This window comes from Crocodylus porosus, unplaced genomic scaffold (genome assembly GCF_001723895.1).
Source record: "Crocodylus porosus isolate Cpor-Errol unplaced genomic scaffold, CroPor_comp1, whole genome shotgun sequence".
Lineage (NCBI taxonomy): Eukaryota > Metazoa > Chordata > Crocodylia > Crocodylidae > Crocodylus > Crocodylus porosus.
In genome coordinates this window covers 57,224,745-57,235,112 of record NW_017728886.1, presented here as the reverse complement: position 1 = coordinate 57,235,112, position 10,368 = coordinate 57,224,745, and the positions used below count along the sequence as shown (strand labels likewise).

Sequence of the window (10,368 nt, the reverse complement as noted above, 5' to 3'; positions counted from 1 at the left end):
GTAGCATAATTACCCCATGTAAATTAAGTATTCTTAAGCTATGCTGTGAAAATAAACACATGGGAAGAAAGCACAGGATGGGTTGACACAGCTGGTCGGCATATTAGCTTTTCACCTCTGGAGATCTAGGATCAAAGCTTGATTGAATTCAAAAGTGCAGTTAGGTGATCTCATCTTAGACAAAAACTTGTATGGCACTATTTGAAGTACTAATTGGCAGGCTGGTGGGTACTAGAACAGCAGGTGTGTCTATATGTACAATTAATGTGCCTGAATGTTCTGTGCAGAAAATTCAGGCGCATTAAACTGCAACCCCACACGCATCTGAGCATGCTCCTGATGACAGCAGTCTAGTCCAGGGCTGCTCCTGCCCTGCTCTGACCCTCTGCAGCAGCCAGTGGAAGCTCAAGGCTCCCCCAGGTGCCAGCTGTGGGCTGCCAGGCTGCACAGGGGCTGGTCCTGATCTCCAAGGTAGAGCTGTCCTAGCTGCCAGGCAGCTGCCTCCCAGCCACGTGGAGATTGGGACCCATCCCCAACTCCACGTGGCTGGGAGGCAGCATCATGCTGAGCTTGGACAGCTCTCTCTGCCACCTGTGGATGCCTAATGCCAAGAATGACTAAGAGCAATTTGCTCTCAGTGGGTACGTTTAGATGAGTGTTTATGTGCCTGTTGCGGCATCTCAAACTAGTTTGAGATGCCACAAGAGGTATGCTAAAAACAAAAATGTTTTCTATGCTGCATGTTTGTACAACAGGCGCTCAATCTGATACTGGGAAATCCCATTGTCCAAAAAACACCCCCCCCCCCCAAAAAAACCCCACATGGGGGGGAGGGGAGGAGAAGCAGTCCAGAGCATGCTCGTAGTGTGTGCCCTGAGGCAACTGGAGGTTGAGTCCTACAGAGAAATACTGTGACGTCTGGCCAGAGCATCTCTATGGCAGAGCAGGTCAAGTCTGCAGTGTGCCCTGGACCCAGGTGCTGTCCCAGGTAAATAGGGATTGGGGGGGACAACTATGTGGTTTCTGGAGGGGCTTGTGTGGGGGGGATGTGGGGTTTGTGGGTATATGGGGTTTGTGGGGGCCATTTGTGGGTGTGGGGTTTGAGGGGAGCTTGGAGGGGGCTGCCACATGCCCCCCCACCCCCCCATGGTGCACAACCCCTGGGACTGGCTGTCAGGGCAGTCATGGCCTGCAGCAGGCACAGCCCTGTGGTGGCATGGCACTGCTTGAGATCTGGGGGCTGCACAACCTGAACAGATCTGACCCAGCCTGCCCAGATAGTATGCCTTTCGACAGGACCATGACAGCTCCTGCCACCACCTGCAGCTCCTATCCAAAGGCACACTAGCAGGGCAGGGTGGGGTGGGCCCGGCCCGGCCCGGCCTGTTCGGCATGTACAGACTCTGGATGAGGCAGTGCTGTGTTGCTTCAGGGCTATGCCTGCTGTAGGCCATGACTGCCTTGATGTGCTGATAGACAGATAAGTCTCTCTCTCTAAAGGTACTAGAAAATGGCACATTAGACTAATCTACTTCACAGTAATTGCTGCTCATGTGTAGACAATGATGCTTTACTGTGTAGTAAATTAGCTTAAAGTGGAGTAAAACATCTTGTGTACACACACCCAGCAAAGGTTAATCTAGAGCTACAACTGTGTGAGGAAGGCTGTGAAACTTACAGAACCACAGCTCTTTATACTGCATCTATCCACCTCCTCTTAACACATGTACATTCCTTCTTTATATCTAGCCCTAACCAGTTGTGATAAGCCACTACAGTTGCAAAGAAACCCACAGCAATTAACTTTCTCTTCCTGAATAGAACATAGATGCTTTAATGGAATTATCAAATCAGTCCATATTTTCTAACATATTCAGCCTATTCTTATGACAATTTGCTATCTATGTTATTTATTACCATTTCACTTATCAGGACTTTTGGTATTTACTTTGTTTTGATTTTATACAAACTTTAAGCACCTTATTAAGGCATAGATAGTTGCACTGAAGTTAACACTGAGTTGAGTTTTGCAATTAAAAACCTACAAGCAGCCTTTATACATACTATTCTTATCTTTGCCAAAGTTACAGATCTTGCTCCTTGACTACAGACTAATTTTTCTGGAAATCTGCAAGTAAATGTGGTAATTAGTTTAGTGATTAAAATAAATTAAAAGTTTATATTTTCAAAATTTAGCATCCACTATGAGATCTTTCTAATTGCTGATTAATTTTTTTCATTTTCTTTCCAGCTGAAACTCTCCCTCAGCTGAAGCATACAATCCTTTACTATATGGGTATTCCATGAAAAATTGTACTTCTTCAGAAAGATTGACATCTTCCAGTATTTTCAGGAGGACTTTCTTGATCTTAGTTCTTGGTTTTGGAATGATTACAACACCCTTGTGATATCCTTTACCCTGAATTAATGGTATATAATCTCAGCCTTTGTTCCAATTTAACACAGTATAATTTCCTAACCAAAATTAACGTGAATATCACAGTACTACAAAGTCTACATGAAAAGTTTTCAACTAGCAATGATCACGCCTTGGTTCAACCTCACTAAATCCAAAAGCAAAACCAGACAAAAGTCTGGTCTGAGGCTTTCATTTTATGCATATTTAAAAGTTGTGATTTCCTATGTGGTTCTTCTGGTCATACATAAAATGCTCTAGTATAAGTGGTGCTCAGCTCTGGCAGCTGGATCCCACGTATGGGTTGTTCCACGAACCAGAAGAGATGGCTCTGCAGGCTGGAGGTTGAGCATCACTGCCCTAATACATTGGTTTTTAACCTTTTTTCATTTATGGACTCCTAAACATTTTGAATGAAAGTGCCAACCCCTTTGAATTGTAAGTGTAGGTATTCACCTATTTTTGATTGATAGTCTTCTTTTGTGGACCGCTTAGACATAGTCTGCAGACCTCCAGGGGTCTGTGGACCACAGCTTGAAAACCACTCCTCTAATAGCAAGAGACATTGCTGCAGTATAGTAGAACATTCTTAATTTGTACCAATGGCTAAAACCCCTACTGCAAATTTGGAAATTAGCAAAAAAAAAAGAATTTAGCATACATTGTGTATTCATTTATTTGAAAAATGGAATCAATGTATCTTAAATACATAATTGCCATTAAATTGTCTGGCATTTTCAGGTAAAATTCTTAATAATGCAAGACCATAACAGCACCCTGCTAGTAAGCATTTCCCAAAAAAAAAAAAAATGGAAAAAATGATTTTTGTAGGCAAGTGATGGTTTGTGTATTAAAGACATCCTGTGCATTTTTATGATTTTAAAAAAAGTACTATTACATACCTACATCCTTCAGATGGGATATAAAAAACATGGACCTCTAAATTATTTCTAAGGTTATTTAAGGTTCATGTGCTGTCAGCATTTAAAAAACTCTTCTATCATCATTAAAGGCATTTAACCATTCACATATTCATCATCTGAATAGTGAATGGTATAACCACAATATACAGTATTGGATACCCATAGGTTTCTACAGGTAGAGAATTTGCTAGAGTTCTCCTAATTTTAAACAGTAATAATAAAGATAGAAAGGGAACTACCAGCCATTTTAATCCTTCTTTTGCCAGTAATAGGTTCTGTAGTGCTATATTCAAAGTGGATTGAAAATGGCTACAAGAATGGGCCTTTCCATTCCATTAGGAGAACATTATACAAATTTAAAGCAAGAAAAAAGTATATACAATTTAAATTTTTAGAATTAAATACTGGCTTGTCATCGGTCACTTGACCTGACTCTGACTCCACTTTCTTCAAAAGGAATATTCTAGAATCAGGTATGTGATTCGTCAAGGTTGTACACAGCCCTGCAAACTACCTAATTAATCTTGCTAGCATTTCATTGTGATCATTTTATCTTCTCAGCATCAACAATTTGGGTGGTTGTTTACCATTTCCATGCTGTTACTGACAACTGGTATGTCCTATACTTTTTCTTTAATTTAATCTCTTAGCATAAGTAAAGTGCTACAAAACCCCCCCACAAACCTGAAGCTCATCACAAAAAGACTTCCATGTGCAATTCTTATAGTTCTTTATTTTACTATTCATAGAGGCAGTAATGGAAATGTTGGCAAAACTCAACACACTTGCCAAGAAATTACCTGGCAGTGAGAGTTGGTTGATGACTTTTCATGTGAAATTTAAGAACAGAACATTAAATGAATTCTGATTTCAAAACATCTATCAGGAAAGAATGTGGTGTTAAAGGGCCCAAACCACCAAACCCTAATTTCTATGGCTGCTTATTTTTTCACCTAAATATTTAATGCTAATTCTTGGGGTTCTAACTATTACAACAAGCATTCTTCCTGTTGTTGAATATACTGTTAAAATATACACTGTTTGCAAAGCTGTTGTAAATGATGATTTTATACACCATATACTTAAATAAATACTACTGTAGTTGGGTTTTTTTAATTCACCTTGTTCATTAAACTACATGGAACAAATGAAATGCATCTCCCTGAACAGTTCATAGAAGCTGGTGTGTTTGTTAATACCTAGCACATTGCTGAACTTATTTTAACAAATACTACATTTTTGATCTTTGAACAAAACAAATACTTATGCCTATTGCTCCTCCTGCTTTGAAAGTTTCACAGAAGTCAATACCCAGGTGATATAGATTTTTAAGCCAGCATTTTTTCTTCCTTTTATTTATTTTGTAAAGGAAGACACCAGCTCGCATCTAACTGTTTAAAGCAGCTAATAAATGCACAGGCAAATAATTTATTTAAAAAAATATTTACTGAATGCCCATTTCTCTCAATTTTGTTTTGTTTTCAAAGTTTAAATATGTAGCTAGGTATGTTGGTCATATCACTGGTAGACGATAGAAACACAAGACAGACTACAAATGAGACATCTATCAAGGTTTCTTCATCATGTCCACTTTTCCAAGAGAAAATGAGAGGAGCATGCAGTGTGTCCTTGCTGGAGCAGTGGTGTATGCCTTTCAAGTTCTGGGCCTTATTTCTGGGTTGTCACTGGCCTGCTGGATGACCCACCAATTACTTTATTCTTCTTTTCCTCAGTTTCTCCATCTGTAAAATAGCAATAATGATACTTGCCTGCATTTGTAAAGGACTTTGAGATATTTGATTAGTAATTTAAACTGTGTATGCTCCTTAGTAAATAATTTGCAGCTGCTAATACTCTGAATCACCCACTTCCTACATTTACATCTTTATTTAAACACTTAATGTTCTGATTCTGACATAGCAAAACACTTGCTTTACAATTACTGCTTTGACAAAGTGGCTCTTCTCCAGCACACAAGAGTAATTAGAATAGCAGAGAACTGGCAAGACTGCCATCATCTATGAGCACAAAGGACTAACTAGTATTTTAGGTTACTGTTATTGAAAGTAATAAAAATAGCTTCCAAGTCAAGTCAAGCCTGCCCTCCAACGGTTTTAATAAAGAACTAAAATGAAGGAAGGTGATGTGATTTGTTCATTAGGAGGGTCTGTTAACATTATATACATTGTCCTTTTTACAAGAGAAATTTACTTTGAGAATCTGCTGCTTCTCTTTAGGTTATATGCATTGATGTCTCATATACTCTGGCATATGCTCATCACTTTAAGTGCTATCTGATCACCTTTTTTATCATACTTTTCCTTAAAATAATGCACAGTATTGAAGCTAATAAAGTTGTGCTTCACTTGCATACTCTTATATGAAGAGACATACAGTCTATAACTATGTAAAAAGGGGATATGAAACTGTAAAATGTTGTCAACATATCTAAAATAAAGGAATAGTGCAATGCTTAACATATGCAGTTGTTTAAGGTGCACTGAATAAACATAATTCACAAAGATTGGTGTTAAAAGATACTAGATTAATAACAAAGGCTCCTTTAGACTGTGCAAGATTTGTTTGCTCTTGTCAATATCACAGCAAAAACATAGCTGAAGAGTGCTCTACTTAATCTTGTAAATCCTTTCAGTTGCTGTTATTACAGGAATATATTCTTCAGTTCCAGAAGCTCAATTCTGGAACTGCTAGGAAACTAGCAGTTTATAACCAGCAGTACTTAAATGAAAATCTTCGAACAGTAACAGGATTTATTTCACTAGTAGAAATTTAAAAACTAATTTAAATTTTAATGTAAAAACAAAATTATCTTAACATATGTATATCTGGCCTCAGGAAATCCTTTTATCCATCAGACCTGGTCTTTAAGCAAGTATGCAGTCAGACTGTTGCTTTCATCATTGGCCAGAAATTCTGTTCACCATAAAATGCATCTACATTAAGTTTAAAGTGCAAAGTACTTAGGTAAACTCTTGTGATATTACCTTCATATGTAGCTGCTGTCATAATTTCCATTTATCCCCTGGATTCAGTGATGGCCAGGCCAAACCAAAGCCCAATCAATATATCTAGTTATCTCAGTCTGAAGAAATATCAACTGGATTCCTAGTGCTGCAATAAATGAACACACAAATCACCAAGCCAATGTGTAACAGCTTCAAGCACCTTCCTTACAATGCTACCCATGTACCTGTGGCAGATGTACGGTCTGCAATTTCTGCTGCTTTTGCTCCTTAACTCTAGCATGCTTTTCTTCAGGAACAATATTATGTTGCTGCTCAGAGTAATCAACACCCTCAGATCTTCTCATGTCCTTGCTGTCCATCTTCAAACAATGGCTCCCAGGAGTCAGCATCTTGGCAAGATGGAACTTCAGCAGGTGTGAAATGCTTTTCTGTCCCCCTTGCTGTTGCTGAATGTATTCCATTTCTCCATAAAGCAGTCGCTTAGGCATGTGTTCATCACTCGTGCATGGGACATGGCTAGCCCAACAGAACCACATCTACTTCATCAATGCTTCCATTCAGTAACTATCATCTTGTTGCAGCATCCTGACACTAGATATTTGGTCAAGCTCTTCATCCCTCAGGAGGGAACACAAGAAACATTAGTTGATTTTTTTTCAAATGCCAGAAGTATCCCCAGTATGATATCTTGGATTTCACACCCCTAAAGCAAAACAAGAGCAGCAGCCCTCCTAAACCTTTACCTTCATAGAGACCTCAATTTCTCCAAACCCACTTGGCCAATTTGCCAAACGTTGCATCTACTTTCAGGTGAGGAAACAACTTCCTCATTGATACTAACAGGATCTACTAGCAGTGAGAGGAAGCCGTTCTTCACCGATGTTACAGTGCAGGCTACCAGTTGATATATGATGTTGGTCTGAGTTTTACCCACAGTGATTAGTGGTCTAAGCATCAAATATTAAGTACTTATTACATTTGTGAGAGATCTTAAGTTTTCAGCCACAAGGTGTCTTTTCAGGTCTGGGAAAGAAGCCAGGATCAGACTAGACCTTTATGTAAAGGCAGATGAATTCTATGCAGCCTTTTTTTAGAGTAAGAGAAAATCTAAAAAACTGTGTCTTTAATGGAAGAGCAGAGATACCAAGCTATTTTCTATGTGTTGGCAGATCTGATAATGCTCTTACTAAATCCTTGGTTATATTCACTCCTCTGTCCTCTTCATTCACTAGCAGTGCTTAAATGGCTACATTTCTAATGTTTCTAAATAAAACAGATCACTGTTATGATCCTATTGTAAAAGACAGCACTTTTGGACTAATGCCATGATACTTTTATATGCTCCGGAATTCCTTTATTTAGTTTCTGAAGCATCTGGAATTCTTTGCAATGAAAGGTGCTATATGCTCAGAATAAATAAGATTATCAGTTCCATCATTCTTACAAGCATAAACCAGTCTGCAAAATTTCCTTACTTCCCTGAGGCAAAGAATGGGATCCAGCATTTATTACAAGAACATGGATTTACTCTCTCACCTTTTAGAAGTCAGACTTCTTAGATGTGCTTACTATGAGCTACTTTAACTATTCATTCACCATGAAAAATGAGATGGTTCCTAAACCATTTGCTGTATATAACTGTTGATAAAACATTTTACTTGGTATTAATTTCATGTTCATGTAGTCCCAGTTAAATCCTTTTACCACCAGTGTGAGAAATGACCTCTCAGTTCAGACAGCTTTTGCAACTGACCGCATGAACTGCAAGTTAGCTAGACAGAACAGAAATTTTTGTAACCGAAACTTGTCCTCTGACCATGGGTATAGGCAGGCATGTGAAGTGTATATAACTTCATACACTTTTTCCAGTAAGAGGGTAGCTTTTTACATAGCCTGCTTGAATTAATGATTGTGGAAAAACAAATGCCCAGCTAGTAACTGCATATACCTAGGTGAATAGAAAGCGGTATACCATTGCATCCTTTGAGGCAGTAGTGGTCAACTGGTGAGAAAGCAGGGATCTGGGAAAGATGTGGGTTCAATAGACCCTGGGGACACCTGAGGTGCAGGGTGCCCTGTGTGGGTAATGGTTATAGGGCAGTGGGTAAGAACTGGAGTACCCTGAGGTTGGGGATCCATGTACCCAGCCTAATTGTCCCAGATCTAATCCCAGTAAGTCTCCTGGATATCATGCTTGCTGTGGAGCATTGTTTATTAGCTCACAAGCAGGGAGACAAGCCTGTGTGCCTGGAGCCTGTGCAGCACCTTACAACCAATGCTCTAGAGCTGTCCCCTGGCACACTGATAGACTGGGTTGTTTTAGAAGCTGGATATGTCCTCACTCCTACAAATGTCCCCAGAACTCCTGGGGAGTAAACACGTACCCTTCTCCATCACAACCCCTTCCATCCCCCAAAATCACAGTATATACTTCTCCCCTCTCCAACACTTGCAACACACACAACACCCCCACTTCCCTTACCAAACATTTTCATTAATTACCCTCTCTCAATACTCATACCACAACTTTTACTCTAGCACAAAGCTCTTTTCCCCAAGCACATCCTGCATCCACTACCCCACCCCACAAATGCCCCACATACAGCTACAAAAGGATTCTAAATCAGTATCATTCTGTGCCAGTGGTGTTTCTCAATACAGCAGAGCTGGTTTTGTTGGGTAATTATCATACCTTGTTCTGTTGATGTGGTTTTTTGTGTGGTGGGCTTACTGCTTGTGCCAACAAGCCTGGCTTGGAGAAAGATGCTTTGGATTGGTGGAACATTTCTACCAACCAGGTAACAGCTGGGAGGGGCTTGCCCTGCCCCCTTTTTTGGGGAGGGTGGAGAGGACCCCCTGGACCTGATTAAAGACTGCACTTTACAGGTCCAGCAGACTTCAGGGGTGGGGCCTCCAGTGTAGATAAAAGCCCAGTGTGCTCAGCATGGTGGGCAGCTGCGGTGAGGGACTTAAGAAGGGTGCAGCAAGAAAAGCTGGGGAGCTCTCCCCCAGCGTGCAATAGGCCCAAGGCTCCTGAAGCTGCTACTGGAGAAGCAGCTTTGGGAGTGGTGTGAGGCCACTCCGGCTGTGGATGACACCTGGCGATGGTACACGGAGATCTACCCCTGGGAGCGGTGTGAGACTGCTCAGGCCCATCACAGTGCACAGAGTCCAGGCTTTGGGAGCCTGTTCAAGTGGCAGTTCAAGCCTGCAACCCTGGCCGATGTCACAGTGCACATTTTGCACACAAAGCTAGGGCTCTGGGAGCCGTGAGCAGTGGCTCAAGCCTGCAACCCCAGAGGGCCAGCAGGTTCCACAATGTGCAGGGTGGTGCACAGGCCCAGACCTTGGGAGCTGCAGCAGGGAGGCTCAGGCCCCTAACTCCGGCAGGCTGCTGGCAGGGAGGTGTGCAAGGGGCACATGAGAGAGCAGAGTCAGGGAGCAGTGAAGGCTCAGGTTAGCCATCCAGCATGAAGCCAGATGAGCCCAGCCTTTACTGAAAGAGCCCTCAGTGCCAAAGCCAGGGCACAAGGAAATAGTGCTGTGGCGTGAGACCCAGGAGCCAGCAGCAGCAGCACAGCAGCTGAGAGAAGACAAGTCCTCAGTGCCCAGAGCAGGGTACAGGGTGGGAGAGGCCTAGCAGTGTAGGAAGGCCTGGAGAGGCACTTCAGTGGCAGCACAGAGGAGACCTATCAAGCTGCATCCTGATCACCACCACCTGAGGAAGCGTGAGTCACTGGGCCCTTTGGTCTCGCTGGGGAAGGTCCTTTGGGGCAGGCAACTCAGAGAAAGTGGCTGGGTGAGCAGTCCCCTGCTCAGGCAAGGGCCTAAGGGGAGGGGGCCTGTGGTGCTTCCTGGACACCCCTACCCCTCTGAGCAGGGATATATAAGGGATAGATGTTATTAAGAATGTTTGTGTCTGCGCCTTATTTTGTAATGGAGTTGTTGTATTATGATGTTGTATTGTATTGATGTTGCTGCAATTATTTGGTTGTGATGTGTAAATAACGTTATCATAGAACAAAATAATTTCTGATTTTAT

The 10,368-nt window shown here is 41.6% G+C and overlaps 1 long non-coding RNA gene across 3 annotated transcripts in view; it reads right to left on the bottom strand.

Annotated features, from left to right (window-relative positions):
• Positions 1 to 3,078: 3,078 nt before the first annotated feature.
• Positions 3,079 to 10,368, bottom strand: part of LOC109309677 — a 15,084-nt gene continuing 7,794 nt past the window's right edge. For 2 of the 3 annotated variants that reach the window (XR_002101007.1, XR_002101004.1), the window contains 2 exons: positions 6,345 to 6,944; positions 3,079 to 5,081 (listed from right to left, as the gene is read on the bottom strand). This is a non-coding gene — a long non-coding RNA (uncharacterized LOC109309677). Of the gene's footprint in view, positions 5,082 to 6,344; positions 9,538 to 10,368 lie in introns of those variants that run through there. The other variant, XR_002101003.1, reaches the window with a different exon arrangement.